At 40.9% G+C, this 27,741-nt stretch overlaps 1 long non-coding RNA gene across 2 annotated transcripts in view; it reads left to right on the forward strand.

Annotated features, from left to right (window-relative positions):
• The window catches only part of LOC119623854 (uncharacterized), a 73,850-nt gene that overhangs the window by 29,555 nt on the left and 16,554 nt on the right, over positions 1-27,741 (forward strand). Inside the window, exons 3-6 of one of the 2 annotated variants that reach the window (XR_005239917.2) lie at positions 6,367-6,409; positions 9,444-9,556; positions 11,256-11,377; positions 27,353-27,422. This is a non-coding gene — a long non-coding RNA (uncharacterized lncRNA). Of the gene's footprint in view, positions 1-6,366; positions 6,410-9,443; positions 9,557-11,255; positions 11,378-27,352; positions 27,423-27,741 lie in introns of those variants that run through there. The other variant, XR_012094551.1, reaches the window with a different exon arrangement.

The following is a 27,741-nucleotide window of genomic DNA, read 5'->3' on the forward strand; positions in this document are numbered from 1 at the left end:
AGATATACATATAAAATGTACACCTGTAAAACTTTTAGAAGAAAACAGGATAAAAATCTTCATGACTGTGGGTTAAGGAAAGAGTTTTTAGTCATGACAACAAAAGCACAATCTGTAAAGGAAGAAATTGACATATTGGATTTCACCAGAATTAAAAACTTTTGCACTGCAAAAGACATTGTTAAGAGTGTGAAAATCAAAGCTACAGATGGAATAAAATATATGCAAATCACATTTCCAACAAAAGACTTTTATCCAGAATATATAAAGAATTCTTAAATTTCAACAAGAAAACAATCCAGTTTTTAAATGGATAAAACCTTCAATAGATACTTTACCAAAGAGGATGTATAGATGGTAAATAAAGCCATGAAAACATGTCCAACATCACTAGCCATTAGAAAATGCAAATTAAAGCCATAATTACACACCTACTACTAAGGCTAAAATAAAAAAAAAAAACAAAACAAAACTGAAATACCAAGTGGTAGCAAGAATGCTGAGCCACTGGAACTCTCAAACTTTTCTGGTGAGAATGTAAGATAATACAGGTACTCTGGAAAAAAGTTTGTCAACTTTTAAATGACGTTCAACATATATCCACCATCATATCCAGCAATCTCACCCCTTAGGTATTTAGCATAGAGAAATAAATAAGTTTACAAAATAACGCCTTATAGAGAAACGTTTATATAGTAGCTCTATTAATAATTACCACAAATGAAACAACCCAAATTCTTTCAACTGGTGAATACATTTGGTACATGTAAATAATGAAATACAATTCAACGACATAAAGAAACCAACTACTGAATCATGCAACAACTTGGGTGAATCTCAAAGGCACTAGCTGCGTGTATTAGTCTATTCTCATGCTGCTAATAAAGACATACCTGAGACTGGGTAATTTATAAAGGAAAGAGATTTAATTCACTCACATGCCACATGGCTGGGGAGGCTTCACAATGATGGCAGAAGGCAAATAAGGAGCAAAGTCACTTCTTACACGGTTACAGGCAAGAGAACTTGTGCAGGGGAACACCCACTTATCAAACCATCAGATCTTGTGAGACTTATTCACTACCCTGAGGACAGTATGGGGGAATCCACCCCCATGATTCAATTATCTCCACTTGGCCCTGCCCTTGGTATGTGGGGATTACTACAATTCAAGATGAGATTTGGGTAGGGACACAGTCAAACTATATCACTGAGTGAAAGGAGCCTGTCTCAAAAGGTTACATGCTACATGATTCCATTTATATGAAAATTTCTAAAAGACAAAACCATAGTGATAGATAACAGATCAATGATTTGTGATCTGTTAGGAATTAGGGGTAGGAGAGGAATGGAATGGCAAAGGGATAACACGAGGGAGTTTTCTGGGGTGATTGAACTGTTCTGCATCTTGGTTGTGATGGAAGTTACATGAATTTATACACGTGTCAAAATATATAGAACTGGCCAGGTGTGGTGGCTCATGCCTGTAATCCCAGCACTTTGGGAGGCTGATGCGGGAGGATTGCTTGAGGCCAGGGGTTCAAGACCAGCCTGGGCTATGTAGCAAGACCACATGTCTACTGGCAATAAAAAATTAGCTGGTGTGGTGGCACACAGGTTGAGGAAGGAGGATTGCTTGAGCCTAAGAGGTCACGGCTAGAGTGAACTATGACTGCACTGCTGCACTCTAGCCCAGGTAACAGAGCAAGACCCTGTTCTGCACAACACCCCCAAATTATAGAAATAAACATACAGATAAGGTCAATTTTTCTGGTTTTTTGTTTGTTTGTTTGTTTGTTTTTTGAAACGGAGTCTTGTTCTGTCACTGGGTTGGAATGCGGTGGCAAGATCTCGGCTCACTGCAACCTCTGCCTCCTGGGTTCAAGCAATTCTCCTGCCTCAGCCTCCCAAGTAGCTGAGATTACAGGTGCGCACCACCAGGCCCAGCTAATTCTTGTATTTTTAGTAGAGGTGGGGTTTCACCATGTTGACCAGGCTGGTCTCAAACTCCTGACCTCAGGTGATTCACCCACCTCGGCCTCCCAAAGTTCTGGGATTACAAGTGTGAGCCACCACACCCAGCCTGTTAACTTTTTAAAATAAGACTAGAAAAACTAAAAGATTGCATAGATACTGTATATAAAACAGGCAAAAAAGCATTGTTTTATTCAATTTTTCTCTTACGTTTATCTTAGGCAATGTCCTTTCAGGTTTAACACTCCACATGTTTGTTCATTTCCCACTCCCATGAAGGCAGCCATGAAATTTGAGTCACCCAGTGTAGATGTGGATCAGATTGCTAAGGAAGAGGACAGGCTATCAGAAAGTTAATGACTTGGCCAGATGCCATCATTTAAAGGAACAAAGAGGACATTCAAACCTTAATGGAAGTATTCAGTCCATGAGACAAGAAGACATGCTTTCATTTTAATCAGCTTTTCCTGCATTATATTCCATGAGTTTGGTAGGCCAGCAAATTACCAACTTCAGGTTCTTAAGCTCACAGGAAAGAGAAACCATTACTTTTCCATGTTTTTCGGAACAGAACTCTCTGTACACAACAGAACAGTGACTCCAAGACCAAAGTAAGACTACAAGTCTGTGGATTTATTTATTTATTTATTTATTTATGGCTAGGTTGAGGCTTCCTCAAAAATTACCTCCCTTGAGCACAGTTGTTCCCAGCTCTTAGCACATAATAGATGCTTATTTTGAGCTTGTCAAATTGAATTGAATATTAGGAAGTGGCTTTGACTTGCTGGCATTATTTTTAGGATCCTTAATTCTAGACTGGGTTAGCAGTTGTGGTAAAAATAAGAGGAAGATACCTGGGTAGAAAAAAAGAGGGTCTTGGTGAGATGCTTTTCATGGTTAGAATATGGTATCCCATATCAGAAAAGGGAGAGGCATCAATTGGAATCCCATCAATGTAAGTCAGGAAAATTGGACTTGACTTCAGACCGGGGACTGGCTTTCCAGCACTCACAGAGAAGATGGTCACAGAGATAGCAGATAGTAGAGGCAGGTAGACTGGTGAGCCACCATGAGGAGCAGATGGAGGTACCGTTTGAAAATATCAGAGTTGGCTGGGTGCAGTGGCTCACACCTATAATCCCAGCACTTTGGGAGGTCAAGGCGGGAGGATCTCTTGAGGCCAGAAGTTTGAGACCAGTCTGGCCAACATGGCAAAACCCCGTCTCTACTAAAAATATAAAAATTCACTGAGTGTGGTGACCCACACCTGTAATCCCAGCTACTCAAGAGGCTGAGGCATGAGAATAGCTTGAACCCAGGAGGCGGAGTTTGCAGTGAGCTGACCACACTCCAGCCTGGGTGACAGAGCAAGACTCTGTCTCAAAAGAAAAAAACACACACACACACACAAAAGAAAATATCAGAGTGACCTGGGAACTTGCTTTAGCTTGGCTTGGTCAGGTTTCCACGTTACCTCAGAAAGAGCAGGGGTATTGTAAGAATACAGGTGCGTTTCTTCTGGAAACTGCTCAGGAACCAAAGAAACACCAGCTTAGACCAACACTGCCACACTTGGCTATTAGCTGCATTTTCCTCTCTCTACTCACCAGCCTTTTCTGCCTATATGTTTGCTCCTGTTAACACTGCTAAGAGGCAGATCTCTTAGTATTTTCTAGGTCCTGGGGGTTGCAGAATCTTACTGAACCCATTGTAATACGTCACTGCCTAACCAACGGAATGGTTGCCCTTGGGGTTCATCATGACTGTAGCTGGGATCACAAGGAACAAACCCAACCACAACAGATCAGGGGATAGGGATAGGGAAGTTCCCTTCACAAGGGGTGTGAGGGGCAGGGGCTGATATTTCAAGGAAGAATTCCTCTAGACTTGGGGGCTAAGGCTGATATACTTCATGATACCCTTCTTACTCATTTATATTACACTGGAGTTGAAGGGAGTGGTAAGGGCAGTGGGTTTCTTTAAGCTAGAAAGACACACTCACAAAAAATTACTATAGAACATAGCTTGTGTTGTTGGCTGGGCATGCATAGGTCCCACACAGAGAAGGCATGTTGCTTTCTTGGCATTTGAGGTGCCCTGGCATTTAAGGTGCTGCATATATCTTTTGGAGAGACAGGGTGTGTTGGCTAAGAGCATGAGTTTAGGCTGCTTGAGTTTCAATGCCAGCATGGCCACTTGCTTTGTGATTCTGGTTTTCTCTTTTTTTGAAACAGGGTCTCCCTCAGTTACCCAGGCTGGAATACAGTGGCGACATAATTGTTCACTGTAGCTGCGGAGCCTTGACCTCTGTGGCTCAAACGATCCTCCCACCTCAGCCTTCCAAGTAGCAGGGACTAGAGGCATGTGCCACCATGCCCAGCTAATTTTTTTTTTAATTGGCAGTAGAGACGGTTAGTAGAGATGCTGTCTCATTGTGTTGTGCAGGCCGGTCTCTAACTCCTGAGCTCAAGCGGTCTTTCTGCCTTGGCTTCCTAAAGTTCTGGGATTACAAGCACAAGCCACTATGCCTGACCTGCTTTGTGATTTTTGAATCAATAGCTTCACCCTCTGAACTTCCGTTTTCTTAGTTATAAAATGGAGACAATTATATTTTTGTTGTTTAAAAAAAATTCCAATCATGTAACTCTACCTAAAATCCTGCATGGCTTCTCATTGCTCATAATAAAATCCCATTGAAGCCTCCACTTTGAATGATTACCTGAATTGCCCTCTCACCCTTTATTTTCATTTCTTCATGTATTGATTTACCAATCATTTGTGTGTCTGTTCTAGACGAGGCACTGATGATAGATCATTGAACCAAGCTAAGTCACTGCCACCTTACTTGACAGAAAGGTATGCAATAAATACATAGACAAATTAAAATGTACCCTAATGTTAGGGGCCATGGTTCACTCATGAAAGTATCAAGCAGACTGAGGTGGAGAGAGCTACTTTAGGTGGGGTGGCCAGGGAGGCATCCCTATAGAAGTGACATTTGAGGGGCATCTGTAGGAGGTAAGGGGGTGAGTGAGCCATGTGACCACAGGGAAACAGTGTTCTTGGCAAGATAGTGGAAGATCAAAGGCCCAGCAACAGAGGTATGGCTGGCATGTTGCTATACTTACCCGGCCAAACATCTGATGGTACAACCTGCCATTGTCGTACCTACACTGATCGCCTGATCAGCCCAACGCTGTTGGAGGAACACATGCCACTGGGCCAACTGTGACACTGTAGTCTATTGTTTCATCTCCCAAATGGATTCACCTTCTATTGTTCTCAGCTCCCTCTCTCATTTGCTTGGCGGTTGTTCCAAATATTCACACCTCACTTAAACCAAAAATAAAAACAGCAAAAGCAGCAACCTTGGCTCACATTTTCTATGGTTCAGGCAATATGCTAAGTTGTTTTTCCCACATATTTATCTTATTTAATCTTCACCTCAAACATATAGGTTAAGTACTGTTATTTTATAGATAAGAAAATTGAAACTTAGAGAGGTGAAGCAACTTGACTATAGATCCCACCAGTGACTGGTGGAGCTGAGGGTCACACCAGAGCAGGGACTGTGCTGACCTAATCCGAATCCCAACCCTATCCCCATCAGCAAATTGTCTCACATCATCCCCTACTCTCCTTGCTCAGAAAACTGTCAGCACGAAAGCCTTTAGATTGCTTACATAGTTACCAAATTTCATCAACTCTGAGACTATTGATTTTAAGAAACAACATTATTTCATGTAACACCAAGAAGAAAATACTGCAGTTACACTATAAAACAATACTAAGACCATTTCTATAAAACAAGTGTTTCAAAGTGAAAATAAACTCTGTTCAACAATTGATGTACTTTTAGTACATCCATATCCATCAAACCCTTTTCCTTCCTGTGTCAAAAGATAGAATGTCCCTCCTCAAGACTAAAATCCTCTTCCTATGTTCTTTCTTCTTTCTTTTCCTTGACCTACTTTTCCTTGATTTTTTTCTTTCTCTCCAGTGTTTTCATCTCTACTTTCCTAAGAATGAAAACATTGTCAGGTCTCTTATCTTGAAAATCACGTGCTTGACTCATCCTACATCTCCTCTAGCAAATATTCCATTTTAATTTTTCCCTTGCTATTTCTTCTTTCTTTCTGCCTGGTATTTATCTTGAGACCTATAAAAGATTTCACAAAGATAGCCGTGGTCCTAATTATATCAGATATTTTGGTCCCAATTATAAAGCCTAATATTTGTTTACGGCATCTTTGTTGTGGGCATATGTTGTTGTATTTGTTTCTTCCCAGCAAACCTTTCACTGGAGAGCAGTCTTCCCCCACACCATCCCATAGAAATACTGTTCACTGTATATGGTTCGGGAGGATTGACTCTTCCAATTCCCTTCTCCAGGAGTGGACACATGATCCAGGCCTGGCCAGAATTCTACATCAAGGTGGGTTCTCGCTGCCTCAAGGAAATGAGGCCAACCAAAATCCTGCCCTGAATTTTTCTCTAGGAGCTCTTGGGAAAGATGTACAGTCATGTGCTGCATAACCATACCTGAGTCAATGATAGACTGCATATATGACAGTGGTCCCATATCTGATTATATCATCATATTTTTACTCTACCTTTTCTATGTGTAGATATGTTTAGACACAAAAATACCATTGTGTTACAACTGCCTACTATATTCAGCACAGTAACATGCTGTACAAGTTTGCAGCCCAGGAGCAATAGGCTATACTATATACACATCTATGATGTTTGTATGACAATGAAATCACCTACTGATGCGTTTCTCAGAATGTGTCCCCATCATTAAGTGACGCATGACTATATTCTTTCTACAAAGATTGCACTGCTGATGGTCATCTTGTTGATCATGTGGAATAGCCTAAGAGATAGGGAAAAAGTGTGGATCTTGCTTGTCATTACCTAGATCCAAAGACACCCAAGCCAGGATACTCCTAGAGTTTTCAGGCACATGAGCTAATAAATTCCCCTTTGCGTTTGCTGTTTGATTGATGTCCCTGTCACTTGCAATCAAGAGTGCTAATACAGTCTTATAGTTTTCAAAGAGCTTTCACGTACATTATTTTACATGGGCTTGTGGTTTTAGAGGACAGGGTATGTGTTTGTCTTGCTCATGACTAAATTTCTGGGACTAAGCACTGTGCTAGGCATATGAGAGTTACTAAAAAATGTTTGTTGAATGAAATGGACCACATAGATGTTATTACTTACACTTGTTTCACAAAGCTGGATACTGAGATCAGAGAGGTAGTTAGGTGGTAGAGCTGGGTGATCATGGACTAGGTGAAGAGGCTATGATGAAAGCCTAAACTGGGAGGAGGAATCATAAACAGGATGCATTTGAATTACCATATGGGGGTCATATTCATTTTAGTCTGTTTTCTAGAGTTCTATAGCAGCTCTTAACTGTATCCCAAAGGTGTCACATCAGATCTTATTACTTTTTTCTTTTTTTTTCAAGACAGGGTCTCACTCTGTCACCCAGGATGTGGTGCAGTGGCATGATCATGGTTCACTGTAGCCTAGACCTCCCAGGCTCCAGCAGTCCTCCCACCTTAGCTCTCAAGTAGCTGGGACTACAGACACATGTCACCACACCCAGCTAATTTTTATTTTTATTTTTACAAATGGGGTTTCACCATGTTTCCCAGGCTGTCTTCTTTAAAAGAATTTTCTTTAAAATTCTATGAGTGCATGTCCCCAAGCTCAGTTAATTTTTACATTTTTGAAGAGACAAGGTCTCACTATGTTGCCTAGACTTGTCTGGAACTCCTGGGCTCAAGTAATCTTCCTGCCTCAGCTTCCCAAAGTATTGGGATTATAGGTGTGAACCACTGCCCCTGACCAGATCCTGTCACTCTTTTGCTTTAAATACTCCAGTGGTTTCCCGCTACTTTCAGGAATAAAAGCTCAAATCCTCAACATATCCTACAAGGTCCTTATAATCATGCTGGCTCCTGCTTAAGACTTAGCTTCATTTCCTCCTGCCCTTCACTGTATTCTCTCTGCTCCAGTCATAATAGCCTTCTTTCCATTCCAAAGAATACAGTTCTCCGTCAACTCAAGGCCTTTGCCTAGAACACGCCTCTTCCTCCACTCTTCATCTCGTTGTTTCTTCCTAAGCATTGAGTTCTCAGCCCCCATCATTTCCTCCAGAGTCTTTTCTGAGTCTTCTTTCCCTTCTCTCATTTTATTTTAGTTTTGAGATGGAGTCTCGCACTGTTGCCCAGGTTGAAGTGCAGTGACGTGATCTCGGCTCACTGCAACCTCTGCCTCCCAGGTTCAAGCAATTCTCCCACCTCAGTCTCCTGAGTAGCTGGAATTATAGGCGCCCGTCACTATGCTTGACTAATTTTTGTATTTTTAGTAGAGACAGGGTTTCACCATGTTGGCCAGCTGGTCTCAAACTCCTGAACTCAAGTGATCCTCCTGCCTCAGTCTTCCAAATTGCTGAGATTACAGGCATGAGCCACTGAGCCTGGCCCCTACTCTCATTTTAGACCAGTCCCTTTCTATCTACCCCTATCCCTGTACTTTGATTGCATAGCACCTGGTTACCATCAGTTTACCATGATTACTGACCATAGACTCTCCTAGAGACCACCAAAATATGCTGTTGATCAAGTAAAACTTACAAATGTTTCAGAAGGGAGAAAACCCTGCTGATATCTGCAGGGTTTTGAGGCCTAGACTCAAGTAGTTTAAGGAAATCTGATTGAAACTGGGCAAAGTATTTTACATAATAATTTAGAAATGGTGAAGAGAGTGAGGTAAGAGTCTTGAGACAAATCTTGATAAATAAACAGTTGTTCGATGAGCAAGCAGTTTGCAAGTTAAGCGACGTATTGTACTGAGAAATTGGCTGTTTGAGCAGCTAAAGTTCAGATAAATTGATTTTAGGAGTTCCTAAAGCAAACAATAAACATATTCACTGGCATATAGCCTTGCCTCCCTGGGCAAGAGTTACTGGAACAAACAGTGAAGTCCTGTTGATATAAGCGGTCTTAGTTCTTATTCCTGAGTTAAGGTATGTGGGTGCAGACTGTCTCTGCATGATGTAGCTGTGTTTATGTCACTATTTCCCCAGCAGCACTTGTAGCAATTGCAACTTTTCATTTGATTAATGTCCATTTCTGCCAGTGGACTGTGTGCTCTGTGAGGGAAAGACTAACATCTGTTTTACTCATCATTTTATTCTTTATACTGGGCACAGCACCTGGTACTAATATTTATTGAATGAATGAGATAATGAACAATAGCCTGGATGGGAGGATGGGAGAAGGAATCAGAGAGTATTCTGCCTTCAGTCCTGTGTTAGAGCAGTTCCTGTAATGCCAAGGTGAGCACTGGGAGAACATGTTTAGAAGAGAGAGGTGAGAAGTTCCACTTTGGGGGAACTGAGTTTCATTTTCTTTTTCTTTCTTTTTTTTTTTTTTTAATTATACTTTAAGTTCTAGGGTACATGTGCATCACGTGCAGGTTTGTTACATATGTATACTTGTGCCATGTTGGTGTGCTGCACCCATCAACTCGTCAGCACCCATCAACTCGTCATTTACATCAGGTATAACTCCCAATGCAATCCCTCCCCCCTCCCCCCTCCCCTGAGTTTCATTTTCAACAGGAAACATACATCTGGAGTTCAGGAAAGAGAAAATTGAGGGGAACTGATGCAAAATTTATAAATTTTATTTATTTAGAATGGCTTTTAAAAAGCAAGGCAATTTGGAGCTGTCAGATAGCTATCATGTTCTATTAGTCTGCTAGGGCTGCCATAAAATACCACAGACTAGGTGGCTTAAACCATAAAAATTTATTTTCTCACAGTTCTGGGGACTGGAAGTCCAAAATCAAAGTGCTGAAAAATTCAGTTTCTGGTGAGGGCTCTCTTGTTGGTTTGTGGACAGCTGCCTTCTCACTATGTTCTTATTTTCCTTTCCTCAACATGCACATGGAGAGAGAAAAGAACTGTCTGGTGTCATTTCCTCTTCTTATAAGGACACCAGTCCTATTGGATTAGGGTCCCACCCTTAAGATCTCATTTAACCTTATCTCCATAAAGGCCCTATCTCCAAATACAGTCACATTGGGGGTTAGGGCTTCAACATACACATTTGAAAAGGACATAATTCAATTCATAAGACATTGCTATGAATATAACTTTATCATAGAAAAATCCTCCCAAAAAAGCCCATGCAGATTGATAGATCCTCTTAGTTTGGCTAGGGCAAGGCTTATTAAATGTACTGTGTTGTAAAGATGATAATAAATACATACATAGCACTTTCTGTGGGCTAATCACTCTCCTAAGTGCTTTGCCTCTATTAACTCATTAAATCTCATAATGACTCTATGAGTCATTATAATAATATCCATCTACAGATAAGGGACATGAAGACTGAACAAACTGCTTGCAATCACATGAAATAGGACTGGCTACATTAACACAACTTCAGTATTTTGGGAAATTCTTGTCCAAGAAGATAAAGTTGCAAAATATTTGTTTTAAGAACATTCTGAAAATTCATTTATTTGAACAACAGACTGTTCAACTGGCCAACCCAGACTGCTTATCAAAGAGCTGTTAACTCAAGAGTCCCTTCAAAACCTATGCCTTGCTGGGTTTACCAATCCTAAATCATAAACTTGGCCTGGTCAAAGTCAAGTCCCCACATGGAAAATCCCACCCTAAACCAGACTCCCTAAACCTTATGAATATCTACCTTTGAAGTCCTTCTTCTGAGATACAACTTAGAATCTGTCAAGGCAGTGCTGTCCCTTAATGCAATAAGCAATAAACTTGGCTTTGATTGACCAACAGGTTATTTTTGTGGTCTTTTCAGGGAGTCATCAGTTAACAGAAACAAAAGATTAATGCCTTATGCCCAGTGCTTGGCTATGTGTTCACTAATTTTGTGCAAAAAAGAAGTAAGGCCTGGATTTACTCTCCAAATAGACAAGCACCCCCACTTGGGTGAAGAAAGTTAAGTTTTAGGAAATTAAAGGCAGAATTCTTTGTATCTGTATCTGTTATAGACTCAACTCAGCACTGAGCTGAACTGCATATGAGTCTAGGGTAAAGACAGAAGCAGGGTATTTAGTTGAGTATAGCCAAAAACATTATCAAAACTGCCCTGGTGAGATTAAAGATTAGAGTGGGGAAGCTCCCTGGGACTGTGAGGTACAGAGAAAAAGCACTGGATTTATTTGCAAGGGACACCCGCACCAAAAAATAAATAAAATTTAATTTTTTCTTTTTTGAGATGGAGTTTCACTCTGTCACCGAGACTGGAGTGCAATGGCCCGATCTCAGCTCACCGCAACCTCTGTCTCCTGGGTTCAAGCGATTCTCCTGCCTCAGCCTCCCGAGTAGCTGGGATTACAGGTATGCGCCACCATGCCCGGCTAATTTTTGGTTTTTTAGTAGAGACAGGGTTTTTCCATGTTGGTCAGGCTGGTCTTGAACTCCCGACCTCAGGTGATCCACCTGCCTCGGCCTCCCAAAGTGCTGGGATTACAGGCATGAGCCACCACGCCTGGGCTAAAATTTTTTTTAAAGTACTGATTTTGGATTCAGAAATGTGTTTATGTTCACCATTTACCCGTGATTTTACTGTGGGCAATTAACTTCCCCAAACCTCAGTAGCTCACCTGTGAAATAGAAATAATGTCAGTACCTACATCATAGAGTAAATATGAGGGCCAAATGGGACAGTGTATGCCAAGAGCTTGTCATGGTGTAATTGGTGGTATTAACTGTTATTATTACAATTCACTGCAGGATTGTAGGGCTTGGGAAGAGGAAAGATATGGTCAGTGGCATACTTGAAGGGGATTGAATAATTCAAAAATAAGAGAGAAATGTATTCGAAGCTGGGAATTCAGGATATGGCTCTTCTGTAGTAGTTTGGCATTTTTCCACAAAGACTAGTTATCAAGGCCACAGGGGCTGTTTCCCTAGCTAAATTCTCTCGCTTTGGATGTCAAAGTGCTATTTACCTGTCATGAAGGCTGCCCAGGCAGAGTTTAGAACTGTAGCATAAGGTTGACCTTAAAGGGTCAAGAATTTAGAAGTCAACAGAGATGAAATCTGTCAATGAAACAACTAAGTGTTTTTGTGGGGATGTGTGGGAGGTGGGAACTGCTTTTTTTAAAGATGCTATCAGTGGTGATGCAAAAGAATATGAGCTAATGAGCCCAAGGCTGTTCCTTCTTAAACCTGCTTATTCACCAACCAAGCAAGTCCTGCCCAGAAGTAGGGAGAGAGAGAGGTGATATTAAGTGAGCCCAGTGCTTACTGTGTGCCATGCCAGTTTTATGTTTGGCCTCCAAAGACAAAGTGAAGGGAAAGAGAAAGGAGAGAAGCTACTCTTCTCATTATTTGTAGAACTACAAACCCAATATTTATCATGTGCTTACCATGTGCCTCTATGCTTTGCACACATTACCTTATTTAATCCTTCTCACAAACCATTCTAGGTATTTTTATCCTCATCGTTGAACTCCTCATTGATTTCCTCGTGTTTTCTTATTAAGTACTCACAACTTTGTGAAAGAACCCTGGTGTCAAGAAGAATTCAATAATTTGTAAGCAGACAGGAGAAATGTGACATGGTGTTTGACTGAGTATGGCAGCAAGGAAGAGTATAGAGAATCAACCATAGAAGTTTAAAGAGCAACAGGATGGAAAGATGGCAGGTCGAACAAGGAAAAGGGCTCACCACCTCAATTTTAATGATGTGGGTCTCAATAGTAATCACACATCCATGGGAGGGCCTCTAAATATAAAGACAAAAGTCTTGACAGTGATCTTGTGATTATGAGACTGGAAAAGTTGGATCATTTTCTGTTTCTAATGTTACATTTGGAAAATTGAGCAGTTTTCTGGATCCCCAGAGAATCCTTAGAAAAAGGTCAAAAGTTGTAAAATGAAATACCGTATGTATACTATTAGTCACCTTCAATTTTATTTTATGTGATTTGATTTTTAAGTTAACACAGTCTCAAGATGCCGTTCATATGAGTTTTAATAATTTTCATTTAGTCTTATCTCTTTATAAGAGATGCAAGAGTGATTCATTTTTATGCTAATTAATATCAACCCTTTCTCAGAAGTAGTCAAAATATAAATAAAAGTTCTTCAAAAGTAACCCAGGAGCAACGGCTGAGCAGTGCCAGAGTTGTGAGGTAAACATCAATCATTTCACAAATGTTCTGACTTGTTGAGTAGTGTTCATTTCCAGGTTTGAAACTTAAAGTATCTATTAAGCAATCTTAAAAGAAAGAACACTGCCTTAGGAAAAAAGAGATTTGCCAAACTCTTCATACTTCCTTCAACAACTGCTTAGCAAACATTCTTGAGCGTCTTCTATGGGCAATGGTCTGTGTAAGTCTCCATAGGGATGCAGAGATGAGTGAACATGAACTTGGACAAAAATTGTTATACAACACAACTTGGAAAATGGTGCTGCAAGGTGCACGAAGCATAAAGAAATTAGCGGAGGGAGAGTTTGTTTGATGAAAGGTCTTACGGAATAGGTAGGATCTGAATTTGGTCTTGGATGGGTAAGTAAGGTAGGGCAGCGGGGTGGGGGGCAAAAAGTGGGAGATTAGAGTAAGTAGAACGGTCAATAGCCTATTTTGACTGAAGTGGGGATTAAGGTTGTTGGAGCCTGATGATAGATGTGATGCTGTAAACTCACTGTATGTTTTCAAAACAGAGCCATTTAAACCTGCCTAGAGGAGTTATTTCCTTTGCTGTTACGGAATAATGTGAAAAGATCCATCCCGAATGATGCACTCTGCACCTTTCTCCCTCCGTCTCCTCCCTGGCAGGCAGGCCTGTAGAGGCTACCTCATCAAGGGTCGTTCTCACTTCCCGGTTTGGCCAATGGGTGACTTTCTTGTAGGCGATCCTAGACCAGAAGGCGGGTGACGTGAGGGAATTTATTTTCTAGGCTCCCTTCCTGGAGAGTTATCTTGGGCAGCTGCAGTTCACATAGGAATTTCACAACTTCTCTGAGCCTTTGGGTTCTGATGACTGTTCCTTCTCCTTTTCTGGTTGGGCCGATGGGTGGTAAAAGCCTGGCTTAGACCCCGCCCTATTTCTGTTCCCTACACTCTTGCACTTCTGTCATCCTTTTATTAAACCTTCCTATAACTGTCCTAAGGGGAGTGTGCTCTCTCTTTTCCCTGCTGAGACCTTGATCAGACCTGAGAGAGAAACACTGGCATCTGCTCACTTCAATCACCAAGGGCAATGTTTATGCTAGGGGACTCCACATTCCAGGCTAAAATTTATAGGAAGAATGTTTGTACACCTGACCCGGATTAGCTAATCAGATATTGTTTTTGGGAGTCTGCATTAAGAAATTCTCCACATGGACTGGAGAGTAGGTGAACTCAGGAATTTTGATGTGCTGTTTGTCCACTGAGTAAACCGAGAAACAGAGGAAGTTGGTCCATAGAGAAATTTACTTACTGAAGTTGTCTGAATTCTGAATGGCTTTTCAGTCTTTGGTTCCATTCCCTCCTGAGGTCCAGGTAAATTCTTTTACTCAAGTGCCATGAGATAACTTTGTTTTCTTACAATAAACACTACGCACACACACACACATGCACACACACACAGTTTTTTATTGGCTTAAGCACGTTTCAGTTATTTTCTGTTACTTGCAGCAAATGAGTCTTAACTAATAGAATATCCAACACATATAATCCCAGTTACTACTTATGGAGTACTTACTGTGTGCCAGACTTTACATGACTTATCTTCTTTAGTCCTCTCAACTGCACTGAAAAGTAGTTTTTTGTTTTTTTTTTTTTTTTATGACTCAGATATTTCTTGACTTGAGAATTTCTTCCAATAAATCTAAGTGTCCCTCAATTTTTTCTGGGTGTCCCCAAATATGTCTCATAGTTTCTCATAAACCAGTGTCAGCCTCAATCACCACACAATCTGTTCTGTTCTTTTTCTTCGTTGATGACTTCACTCACAGATGTCATTGCACACCATGAAAATGATAATATCTACATTCAAGGTACCACCTGGAGATGCTCCAAAATGTTATGGTCCTCAGTGTGGTCAAACATCTCTCACTTTGGTGAAGAGAGAAGGAGCATGACTCCTCCCCCATTCCATGTCAACTCAGTTCTTCAGAAGCTTGTAATGTGGCTAGGGGCTTGCAAAACCTTTTGATGAGGTCTATGAGCAGAGCTTCCCAACTATGCATCATGGCCTGCTAGTGTACTACAAAGGTTCAGGGGTGCCAGGATATTGATCGCCCTAGTCCTTGGGGCAGCCGGGGAGGGGCTGGGTGACTAGAGCCCTAGCACTGTCATTTGGCTTCAGCAGTTTTATTTTATCAACCCCAGTGTGGACTATAGATACCATCTTTTAAAATTTTTTTTTAATTTTTAAGTTCCGGATACATGTGCGGAACGTGCAGGTTTGTTACATAGGTAAACGTGTGCCATGGTGGTTTGCTGCACCTATCAACCGGTCACCTAGGTATTACGTCCTGCATGCATTAGCTATTTATCCTGATGTTCTCCCTCCCCCTGCCCTGCTGACAGACTCTAGTGTGTGTTGTTTCCCTCTCTGTGTCCATGTATTCTCATTGTTCAGGTGCCACTTATAAGTGAGAACATGTGATGTTCGGTTTTCTGTTCCTGTGTTTGCTGGGGATGATGGCTTTCAGTTTTATCCATGTCCCTGCAAAGGACATGATCTTGTTCCTTTTTATGGCTGCATGATACTATCATTTTCTATAAATACCATGTGATGAAAAAGAGCCCAGGGATCTAACAATCCACACAAGCCCCCAACCTTGGGCCAACCATAGAGGATACAAATCCAATCTGGACCAGATCAATAGGAGACATCATGCTATTATTTACATGCTTGCCTTTCTCTACTTTCTGGTCTTCTTTGTCATTTACTTGTATGTAAATGAATGAAGACAGATTATGATGTGTATGTATGTGTCTGTGTGTGCACGTATTATTAGGGAATAAGAATGATGTTGTCTCGGTATTGTCTCACTAGCCAGCCAAAAATATCTTATTAAATATGTATTGTCCTACTCATTCCTATCAGGATTCAGTCTGAGTTAAGTCAACTACCTGAGGTCACATACCAAACGACAGAGGTGTGATTCCAACACAGGTTCATCTGGTTTTAGAGCCATGTGCCTGATTCTTCACTGTTGCCACATCCCTTCTTTCCAATGTTTCATTGATTAGGTAGGGTAAGACCATCAAATCTGCATCTAGGGTATGTCTGGGCAGTCACAAAGTGCACCTGTCAGAACTTCCTTCAAGAGGGAGCTGCTACAAGGAATGCCGCCGGGTGACAACCTCCCACTGCAGCAACTTTGGGGTCTGGTGCAATGTTTGAGGTAAGGACATGCTCATGTTGGGTAGCTCTAGCCAAAGACTGAGCATGGCAGGAGTACCAGGGTCTGGTCACCCTGGGACTCCTCTGTAGGAAATCTGTGAGCTAGAGCTCTCCATTTGGCTTGCCATGCTCTCAGAACTGCACAGCAGTCTGAGGACTTTTCTACCCAATCCTCCATCCTTCCGCCTCTCACAGGTGTCAGACTTGCACTGTGTCTAAAGGCTCACCCACCCTACTCCTTCTCTTACCTCTATCATTCATAGGCATTACCTCTAACAGAGCTCTTGCATTCCTAACTCATTGTTTTGGTGTCTGTTTCCTGACATAAGCCCTCTGAGAGAAAGTGCTATGCCACCTCATTGTTTACCCTTCACAGCACCTAGGACAATATTTTGCACGTAAGTCTCTTGATTTTATTCCTATGAACATGCAGTTTTACATGTAGCATATGGGCCATTGCTATCTTCCTCTACCAGTTCTGGGGAAGCACTGGGCCCAAAGGCCAAGAATGATACAGGCCAAGGATGGCTTTAGAGCACCAGGCTCACCCACAGATTTTGTTTAAATGAAGATAATTACATTTCACTCTCACAGATTCTGACTCAGAGGCAGGGGGAGGGCCAGGACACTCCATTTCCAGTGAGCACACCCAGTAGATTCTGAGCCGGGTGGTCTTTAGGTCATACTGGAGAATATACAGAACATACAGCTTTTGAGGATGTGTACACAGGTACAAAGTTCTCCCATTTCTCCCACCGCGATCACATTCAGTGGCCTTGGTATTCCTATGAATTTGGGAGAATCTTGGCACATTTCAGAATCAGGATTTTTCTATTTCCTGGCTATAGTCCAGTCTGCGTTTTGAAATGAATAGAGCCCCAGGGTAGAGTGTGAAGTCTGCCTTGAAGCTGGAAGAGACATAAGTTGGCAGCATTGCCAGCTGACATCTGGATGTGGTGTGGACTGGGATTATGAAAGTTAAGCATTTAGCCTCATTTTACAATATGGACCACTGACATGTGAGTCATTATGGAATGTAGTCATTCAGTTTAGTCCAACCCTGTCCCTTTGTTGTTCTTGCAGAATGTCTTCTGTTCATCTTTTATCCATATTTCTTTCTTTCTTTCTTTCTTTCTTTCTTTCTTTCTTTCTTTCTTTCTTTCTTTCTTTCTTTTCTTTCTTTCATTCTTTCTTTTTCTTTTTTTTTTTTTTTTTTGAGACAGGATCTTGTTCTGTCACCCAGGCCAGAGTGCAGTGTTACGATCTTGGCTCACTGCAGCCTCCACCTCCCAGGCCCCAGTGATTCTCATGCCTCATCCTCCCAAGTAGCTGGGACTATAGGCACATGCCACCACGCCTGGCTCATTGTTTGTATTTTTAGTAGAGATGTGGTTTCACCATTTTGACCAGGATGGTCTTGATCTCATGACCTCATGATCCACCCACCTCGGCCTCCCAAAATGCTGGGCTTACAGGTGTGAGCCACATACCCGGTACATCTCTTATCCATCTTTCAAGGGTAATTTTAAAGATCACCTCTGGCTCTTCCCAGTTCCCACCTTCTTGCAAGGTCCTGTTGCCTCTTGAACTTCCTTCCATGAGCATTCACTATATTTAAATTGTTTATATTATGTATCTGTTTTAAATAAATTGAAAATGCATTATGTATATGTTTTAAATAAATTGAAAATGTTTATGAGAACATCTGTAAGAACTAGAGTGTAAAGCTTTTTCTAGCCAAGTGCAAAAAATTTAAACTGTGGGAAGTATAATGCAGTGGGTTTTGGAATCAGTCTGTGGTTCAACTCCTATTTTGTTATTCACTGGTTGTGTAGCATGTTTCTTCATCTGTAAAATGGGATCAATAATATTTACATCATAACATTTATAAAAAGCCTAACCAAGTGCTTGGCACATAGTAAGGCCTCAACAAATATTAATTATCTTCTTCCTCTCTGGCCAAAACTTAATTGAGTCCTATATTTGGAGATCAAACCCATGTTGTCACTTAAAAAATTTCTAAATGCATAGACATAGATTAGATGCTTAGTAAGTACATGTTAGATGAATGAGAAAATTGTTTCATTGCTTCTGGCTTATTCCAAATTCTAATTTTAGTTCCCTTCAGTGTTAGGAAGTGAATTTAAAAGGATGGCAACATGACTCAAAAGATTAAGATTTTCTATCCAGAAATCTTGATTTAAATCTTCAGTGTTTGACTTTTGAGAAGAGTGCAAATGTTGGCATTATCTTTTTTATTAGCAATTTGTAAAGAACTGAGATCTCACACAGCTGTGTATGGCTCAAAGATGTACCAAGCAAAGAATAAATTTCCTGCCCACGCAAACTCAAGGCAAAAAATCTCAAGCTGTCTTATATTATTCTGACAGCCCAAGCAAAGTTTTATTTTTCTCATAAGGAGACTTGACAAAAATCACAAGAATTAGCTACTATGTAAAATGTCTACCTTATCAGATTCTTAAAGCTGATGATATATTTGTTTAAGCAGAGACTAAAGACTTAGAGTTACAAAATATTGCAGATTTAACTCTAGCAATTCAGCAAATAAGAATTCCTCTTTTAAGCATCAAGCTGACTAGTGGTATGATCTGGGTGAGGTTTGCTCACACCCCTCTCCAAGATGCATTCTGACAGATACAAGTAGCTCATGCTCAACAAATGTGGCATACTTACAATTGAGGCTCAGGTCAAAGTGGACCAAGCCTTCTTGAAACCCTGCTGGAGCTCACCACTTATTTCAAATAAACAGCAATGGGGAAAGGGAAGTCAACAGTAGTTTTGCTCATAGCTCCATGTATTGGAGCCCATCAGTACAGAACACTGAGAGAGGGCTGCAGAAATCCAGCATTCCCTGTAAAACTAAGTACTAGACAAAGACCAAGGGAATTTCTCTACTGGGCATTAATTTTGTGAGAGGCACTTAAACATTATTATGTATTTGTGTTTTTATTTATACTTTGACTCTTCCCCAAGGAAATATAAAGTTGTTTATAAGAAAACACATGGGCTAAGTGGGGACACTGTGCAGTAGGAAATAAAGGTGAAGTCAGAGGAAGGTGGTATATATTGTACACAAATCCTAGTCTCCTTGCTAGCTGAGGGTTGTAAACCTAGTTTGGAAATTCTGACCAGCCAAGGAGTGATTCCTTTAGATGGTTCACAGTGTTGAAGCGATAAAGCAAACATGCCGTTCTGAGACACATAGTAATTCCTAGGACCGAAACCCAAGGGAGATATTTTCCCCCCATGAGTTTGTAGAGGGTAAGAAATTTTAGTGTATTATAAGTGTGATACACAATAACTCAGATATGCTTGAATATGCCAGACTGTCTCTGAGCTCATTCTTCAGGACCCTGTATACAAAAAGAAATATAGCAGAATGGGAATCAAATTACTACTTACTTAATGGAATCTCAACCACTTAATATCTCCCCAGTCCAAAGCCACCTGGAAAAAGCCAACTTTGACATGAAGCTAAGGCCTGAAGCAGAAGTGAATTCTTCCATATCTTTTTGGAAATACACATGTAGGCATGCCTATTAAAGGGGATTGGGTCCCTCAGATTTTCTAAGTCTGCCTGCCTGCCCTATTATGTGGAGTAGGAGAAAGGAACAGGGCATAACTGACCTGGAAAGTAGGGTGATGTTAGCTGTATAAACCACCCCAAACTTAGCAGCAAAAAACCAAAATTAGTCTCTTATCATTATTACCTCTCATAGTTCTGAGAGTTGATGGGGCTCAGCTGGTTGGTTCTCAGTAAGAGGTGCTCATGCAGTTGCAGTCAGACAGTGGCGGGGGCTGGCATCATCTTCAAGGTTTCCTCACACATATACCTGGTGCTTGGTGCTGATCAGCATTTGGGACTGCAGCTGAACTATTGGCTGGAATACCTGCAGGCCCCTCCATCTACACTGGACTTTCTTACAGCATGGCATCTGGGTTCCAAAAGCAAATGTCCCAAGATATTGCGAGACAGAGAAGGAGAGATGGAGAGAAGGAGGAGGAGAGGAAGGAGGAGGATGAGGAGGAGGAGGGAGAGAGAGATCAAGTAGAAGCTGTATTGCCTTTAAAAAAATTTTTTTTGAGAGAGGTTTTGTTTCTGAACTTTTTTATTTTTAGATCAACTTTATTTTGGAATAATTTTAGATCTACAGAAAAGTTACAAAGAAAGTAAGGAGTTTCTGTATATCCTTCATCCAATTTCCCCTAATGTTACCATCTTTCCTTACTGTGGTCAAAACTATGAAACCAACATTGGTTCATAAATACTAAACTACAGGCTTCATTAAGATTTCACTAACTTTTCCATTAATGTCCTTTTTTTTTTTTTTTTTTCATGATCCAATCAGCACTCACATTGCATTTATTCTCATGTCTCTGTAATTTCCTCTGGTCTATGACAGCTTCTCAGTCTTGAGGAATACTAGTCACTTATTTTATAGAATGTCTCTCAAATTGGATTTGTGTGATGTTTTTCTCATGATTAGATGGAGGGAATAGGTTTTTGGAAAGAAGACTACTGTGGTGAAGTGCCCTTCTCAACACATCGCACCTGGGGGTACATGATATCCATGTGGGTGATGTTAACTTTGATCACCTGGTTAAGGGGTAATGTTTGCCACATTTCTCCCCAGTAAAATTCCTAGTTTTCCCTTTCTGTATTCTGTTCATTGGAAGCAAGTCACTAACTCTAACCCACTATCAAGGGAGGAGGTGGCTAAATTCCACCATCTGGAGTGGTTAGTATTTGGAATTGCCCTGTCTGGAAGATTTGACTCTCCTCCCTCATACACACACACACACACACACACACACACACACACACACACAAACATATATATATCACATATATACACACACACATATATCATTGTGGACTTGTGTATATTTATTGTATACTTTGGGTTATAATCCAATACTATGTTATTTTATTGCTCCAATTTTTCCAGCTTTGGGAATTGGGGGTTCCTTTAGTTTGGGTCTAGTGTCCCTTTGAGAAGACCCCATTCTTTAAGTTTTTGATCATTTCCTTACATTCTGTGTACATTCCTTGCAAGATGCTCCAGGTTCACTTGTATTTTTCCTACCCTAGCCCTGGAATCATTCTTTTAGTAGAGAATGGTACTGAATTGTCTTTTATGACCTGGCCCCATCACATAGTGTCACTTCTGGTTGAGAGAGTCACAAAGGTTCACCCAGGTTCAAGAGGGAAGGGACACAGACTCCATCTCTTAATAGGGGAATGGGAAGATGACCTTTTAAGAATAGACACAGATAGGAGATACTGGTATGGGTATTTTGAAAACACAAGCTGTCACAGGTGGTCTGAGTATCTTAGTGAGAAGGTGAAATTTGAGCAAAGGCTTAGAGGAAATGAGGAAGCCAGCCATGTGGCTATCTGTAGGAGGAGTGTTTCAGACAGAGGTAACAGTTAAGCTAAGATCTTACAGTGAGACCATACCTGATGTTTTTAGGGAACAGCAAAGGGGCCACTGTAGCTAATGAGGAAGGCCTGATGTGAAGAGTCATAGATCATGAGGATGGAGAGGTAAAGAGGGCAGATGATATGGAGTCCAAAGGACATGGTGAAATTTAACTAGTCATTGCAGGGTATGGAGAGAAAGATTTGTGATCTGATTTATATTTTAATTATATTGCATATTCTGAAATGGTCACTGTGATGGTTAATACTGAGTGTCAATTTGATTGGATTGAAGGACACAAAGCATCGCTCTTGGGTGTGTCTGTGTGGGTGCTGTCAAAGGAGATTTAACATTTGAGTCAGTGGGCTGGGGAAGGCAGATCTCCCCTCAATCTGGGTGGGCACAATCTAATCAGCTGCCAGCGAGGCTAGAATAAAAGCAGGCAGAAAAATGTGAAAAAAGTGACTGGCCTAGCCCCCGCCTACGTCTTTCTCCCGTGCTGGATGCTTCCAGCTGCCAAACAGCAGACTCCAAGTTTTTCAGTTTTGGAACTCGACTGGCTTTCCTTGCCCCTCAGCCTGCAGATGGCCTATTGTGATCGTGTGAGTTAATACTTAATAAACTCACATATATATACTCAATTAGTTCTGTCCCTCTAGAGGGACCTAACACAGTCACTGTTGCTACTCTGCTCAGAATTGACTTCAGGGGACAAGGGCAGAAGGAGGGAAACCAGTTAGGATGCCACTGCAGCAATCTACAGAGAGGTGATGGCAGCTTAGGACAGGGTGATAGCAGGGGAGGTGGTATGAAAGTAGTTGGATTCTGAACATCTTCTGAAGCTAGAGCTAATTTCCTGCTGGATTAGAGATGGGGTACTAAGAGAAAGAGGGAAATCAAGGATGACTTCAAAGTTTGGCCTAGGAAATAAAAAAATGAAGTTGCCATCAATTGAGTTGAAGAAGAGTATGGATAGGGGAAAGATCAGGAGCTTATTTGTGGAAATGTTGCTTTCCAGACATCTATTAGACATCCAAGTAGAGATGTCAGTCAAGCCACAGGTACACCTATCTAGAATTCAGGAAAGGTGGCTCGAAATAGATGTGATTGCATAAAGATTTAAGGTCATAATGAGATCACTAAGGAAGGAAGTAAAGATAGAGACCAGAATCAAGGACTTATCCTTCAAGATTAAGAAAAAGGAACCTTCAGAAGAGACTGAGAGAAAGTAACCAAGAAAATATCATGAGAATCAAGAGGGTGTGGTATATGGGGAGCAAGTAAAGAAAGAGTCTTAGGGAGGAGTCATCCACTGTCTGATGATGTTGCTTGATTTACTAAGAGGAGGACTGGGAATACGAGCATTGGATTAGATAGTGTGGAGGTCATTGATATTCTTAACAAGAACAATTTAAGAGGAATCATAGGGGCAAAAGGCTGAGTGTAGTGGTTTTAAGAGAGAATGTGAGGAGAGGAATTGGTGATAGAAATCTCTGAGGAATTCTGCTGCAAAAAGGAGTAAAACAATCGTGTAGTGACTTGCACGATGGGGGTGAAATGAGTTCAGGAGGTTTACATGCCCATGGGAGTAAGCCAGCAAAAAGGAAAAGGCTGATGATTTAGGACAGAGGTGGCAAATCGTCCTTGCATAGGTGAGGGGTCCTGGGATCTGGTGCTCAAGGGATGGTTGGTTAGGAGCACATGGCAAGTCCTGTGATGCCAGCTGGAAGGCAGAGTGTGTGGGTGCAGATGCTGGTGAGTCGATGTGGTGGTGGGAGTCGCTGAAATTCTCTTCTGATTGACTCAATTTTTCAGTGAAGTAGGAAACAAGGTCAGTGGCTGAGAATGAGAATGTGGGGTGTATTGGAGGTTTGAGGAATGAGAAATGGCTGTCAAATAGGCACCTTATAGGGTGGGAGAGTGAATGCATGAGGGACATACAGTATGAACTCCTGGCAGCATCATGGGGCTACCTGAGGGTCAAAGTGAGGTTAGTCAGCGTGGCTGTGCTTTTCTCTAACCACTTTCAAGGGCTGGTGCTGGGTAGGCAGAGAGGTAGATTTAACCAGGGTAGATGAAACAATATGTAGATAATGGAGATAAGGATGTAAGCAAGGGAGAGATTATAATGACTAAGCTGAGTAGGAAGGATACTGAGGACACATTAAGGGGGTGAAAGAATGGTCCAGTGAAGTTTGTAGGAACTTTGAATAGAATGTTTTGGTGGCCAAAAAGAAGAGTGTCATACATGAGGGCTAATTTTTACCCGGAGTGACCCGGCCTACTAGTAAAATTCAGCTTATTGAATATACCAATCAGGTAACTAGTTCCTACTCCCTTGAGCTGAAAAAGTTCATAGGAAAAAGGTGATAAGCTTGGAGTGGGAAGAAAGAAATACCCACCTCACCAACAATATTCACAAAATTTAGACAAGGTAATAAATGTTCTTTGTGCAGTAAATGCAAATCACTTCGAGTCTCTTCTATGCCTTAGTTACCTCTTCTAGAGAAGGGCAAAAAAAAAAAAGCAGGGGGTTAACTCCTAGGTTGTTGTGAGGCTTAATGTTGGCAAACTGCTTAGCACAGTTTTGCAATTTAGCAAGCCACATGCTAATTTTTGACAATTCTGGATTGATGTTTTCATTTCAGATATGTGTGATCTTCATGGCTGAACCATGTTGTGTTACCAATGACTCTGAATATTATTTCTCAAATAATTTATTTCCTTTAATTTTGAAAGTATTACATATTCACTGCATAAAATCTAGCTTTTAACTTTATGTTCTGTTCTGTTTAAGCTCTTCTAGTAGTTTATAATTAGAAAACAAAACTTAACCCTAGAAAAATCAGCGATGGAATCTTGAGTGAATCAATTTGTGAGTAAAGGGTACTTTTAATTTAGGTATTATTCATCTATCTTTGAAGTTAAAATTTTCGTAAGCAGAATATTTTTAATCATAGAATATGCTTAGTTTGTTTTGAGAAAGTAAAAGTGTCACTTTTCAATATTCCTCAAGTGTTTATTGGCATGTCCTATATGCTCAACACCCATTCATTCATTCATTCAGCAAATAATTATTGAGCAATAACTATGTTTGAAGCCATGGAACAGGTCCCGGGGGCTTATGCAATGTGAGCAAGTGGATATAAACTCCACTTTCATGCGGTCTGGTAGTCTAGTGGGGTAGGTAGACAATCAAAGAACCCCACTCTAACAGTACAGGTTTTTAATTGCACAAGACAGAAACCAACTCTGGTTACCTCTGGAGGAAGTAGTTTCGGAATATTGCTGTGTACTCACAGATACTGTGGAAACCACAGAGCAATTGAACCTAGAAAATGGAACATTACTAAGAGGGTGTGGCCCTGAGCCCAGACCTGGTGAGGGCATTCCTGTTGCCCTTGCTGGAATCCTGCCACTGAAATCACTGCCAGCATAGGACATTAATGCAGCCACTGTGCTGTCTCCACCATGGCCATATGAACTTTAAGCTGCCTTTGCCCCTTTAAAGCACTTGCTCTGTATTCATCAACCAGTAGCAGTGTCCAATTGTCTGGGCTTATGTCTTAAGCCCATAGCCTTACTGCTGTGTTGAGATTAGGGATCTGACTTCTTGGTTTTCTGTGCTGGGATGTAGAAAATGCTGGGCAACTAACTGTATTAGTACGTTCTCACGCTGCTGTGAAGAAATACCTGAGACTTGGTAATTTATAACAGAAAAAGGTTTAATTGACTCACATTCTGCATTGCTGGGGAGGCCTCAGGTAATTGATAATTATGGCTGAAGGGGAAGCAAACATACCCTCTTCACATGGTGGCAGGAGACAGAAGTGCTGAGGCAAAGGGAGAAAAGCCCCTTACAAAACCATCAGATCTCTTGAGAATCCATGCACTATCACAAGAACAGCAATGAGGATAACCGCCCCCTTGATTCAATTACTTCCCACCAGGTCTCTCCCACGACATGTGGGGATTATGGGAACTACAATTCAAGAAGAGATTTGGGTCAGGACACAGCCAAACTGTATCAGCAACCAGACAAGCAAACAAATACAATTAGCATCCATCCTACACACACACACACAATTATAATGATTGTTAATTGCTTTGAAGGGGTACTGTGATAGGGCACTGGCGTTGGGAGAGAAGTTCAGCTGACTCACAACAAAAGTTCACAATACTCTGGGTGCTTCAGTCTTCTCTAGGGCTTGAACGGCTGGTGACTCTGTCTCTGGGGTGAGGCAGCTTCCTTCAGGGCATTGTTTCCCACACCTCAGTCATTCCCAGGCCTCCTTTCATGTGGCCATATCTCTGTGCTATCTGTAGGCACATTTACAACTACTCTTTCTTAAATACATCTACTTTATGTATCAGCCTATAAATGAAAAGCCAGTATCATTTGCCATAAATAGCAGGTAAAAGTAAGAATAATTTCAATGAAAGGAACTAAAGCTAGGAAGACTTAGCCAGATGCTTTGCCAAAGGTTCTGAGGCTGGAGCGCACTTTCAGCAAGTGTTAGGTATTGAAAACATAATGGTGGCATGCAGCGATGTTATCCTTGACTTTACTTTCTAGTTTTCTAAACTAAAAAAGGATGGAAAAGGGACACATTTTTAAACTTTGTATTTTAGTGCTTTAAAAAATGCTCTCTGGGCACAATTTAAAATTAACTTTCATACCATCAGTAGTATCGTGTTCCATGCTTTAGGAGACAACTATTAGAAAGAATGTGGTAACTATTAGAAAGAGTGTAGGCTTAAAAATGGGCAAGGCTTTTGTTTGAATTTCAGCTCCCTTACTTATTAGCTCTGTGATTTTCAGCACATTATGCAACTTTGCTGAGCCTCAATCTACTCATCTGTAAAAAGGATGCGATAATACTAATTTTCCTGATGTGTTAAATAGATCCGTGTTGCCCAACTCCATTTTGCATACAAATCACTTGGTGGTCTTCTTAAAATGTAGATTCCGATTCCATAGATCTGGAGTGAGGCCCAAGATTCTGCCTTTTTAGTAACATCCTGGGTGATGCTGATGCTGCCATTTTGTGGATCACACGTTAACTTGCAAGTTTATGATTCTCTGCTGTCGATATGGTAGCTACCAGCCACATGTGGCAATTGAGCCCTTTAAATGTGGCTATGGACCTAAGAATTTTTTTTTTTTTTTTTTTACTTTTACTTAATTTCAATTTATTTAAAAAAACTGACACTTGGTCAGTTATTAAAAAGCAATTTTTAGTATACTTGGAACAACTTGTGAATCTATCCTTTCAGCTGTTAATTTTATGAAAATTAAATAACCAAACATGTCTTTCCAATGAAAATTTAATGTCTGAATAGAGATATGCTGTAAGTGTAAAATAAACACCTTGAGTTTGAAGACTCTATTAAAAAAGAATGCAAAAGTATCTTGTAAATTTCCTATTGATTGCATGTTGAAATTGCAATGTTTTGGATATGATGAGTTAAAATATATTATTAATTTCATCTGTGTCTTTTTACTTTTTTAATGCAGTTACTACAGAATCAAAAATTACTCATGTGGCTCATATTAGATTCCAACTGGACAGTTCAGGCACGGAACAGTAAGTGCAGAGCCTGGCTCTCCTCTCAGGGCCTTCCTCCTGTCTAAATTTGTGGGTGTCCTCTGGCTGGAAAGAGGAAGTGAGGTGGTGGAAAGAGACAAGGTTTCTTCCTTCCCTGCAGGAGGCTGTGGCAAAAAGCCAACATTCACAGCAAGTTCTTTGGTTTACAGACTATTTCTTCTGTGGTGGGTTATTTCCACTGCATTCCAAAGCAGGTTCTGCTTTTTGGAGAGGTAAAAAAGAAACATGTCAGCAGTCCGAAGTGAACTGCTCAAAGCTGGCTCTCATAAGAAGATGCTCACTTTTCAAGAGTTAAGGG

Source organism: Chlorocebus sabaeus, chromosome 11 (assembly GCF_047675955.1).
Source record: "Chlorocebus sabaeus isolate Y175 chromosome 11, mChlSab1.0.hap1, whole genome shotgun sequence".
Taxonomy (NCBI): Eukaryota; Metazoa; Chordata; class Mammalia; order Primates; family Cercopithecidae; genus Chlorocebus; species Chlorocebus sabaeus.